We start from the raw sequence: 715 nt of genomic DNA on the forward strand, positions 1-715 counted from the left end.
TAGTTTTGAAGTCACTTTGAAGGCCCAGGAACAACTCTCTTAGCACATCGGTTAACCTGGCGCCGCAGTCAACTCATGTGCTTGGATCGGATCGAGCTATTGAGTATTGGGCCTGCATACTCGCTCATCCGTATCCTTTGCGTACCGCCCCATGGCCCTTGTATGTCTGCACCACAGTTCCTGTTCGTTCCGTGCCTATGGCCGGATACGTATTGCACATCGGTTAACCTGACGCCGCAGTCAACTCATGTGCTTGGATCGGATCGAGCTATTGAGTATTGGGCCTGCATACTCGCTCATCCGTATCCTTTGCGTACCGCCCCATGGCCCTTGTATGTCTGCACCACAGTTCCTGTTCGTTCCGTGCCTATGGCCGGATACGTATTGCACATCGGTATACCTGTCGCTACTCAGGCAACTCGTGTGCGTGGATTGGATCGAGCTCATGGGGTGTGTAGAGATTCCATGTTATAATTGCAAGTCCATATCCACTTTATAGGTTAAAGTCATAAGTTGTGATTGCACAACCATTCTTCATAAGAGTTTAATCACTCTTCAACTAACTTTCGTTCTGGTGTCTTGGTATCAAATCGCGTAAGACACAAGATTCTACTGGCCAAATAGAATCTAGCACATTGGTTAACCTGGCGCCGCAGTCAACTCATGTGCTTGGATCGGATCGAGCTATTGAGTATTGGGCCTGCATACTCGCTCA

This window comes from Anopheles funestus, assembly GCF_943734845.2.
Source record: "Anopheles funestus chromosome X unlocalized genomic scaffold, idAnoFuneDA-416_04 X_unloc_62, whole genome shotgun sequence".
In the NCBI taxonomy this organism is placed as follows: Eukaryota; Metazoa; Arthropoda; class Insecta; order Diptera; family Culicidae; genus Anopheles; species Anopheles funestus.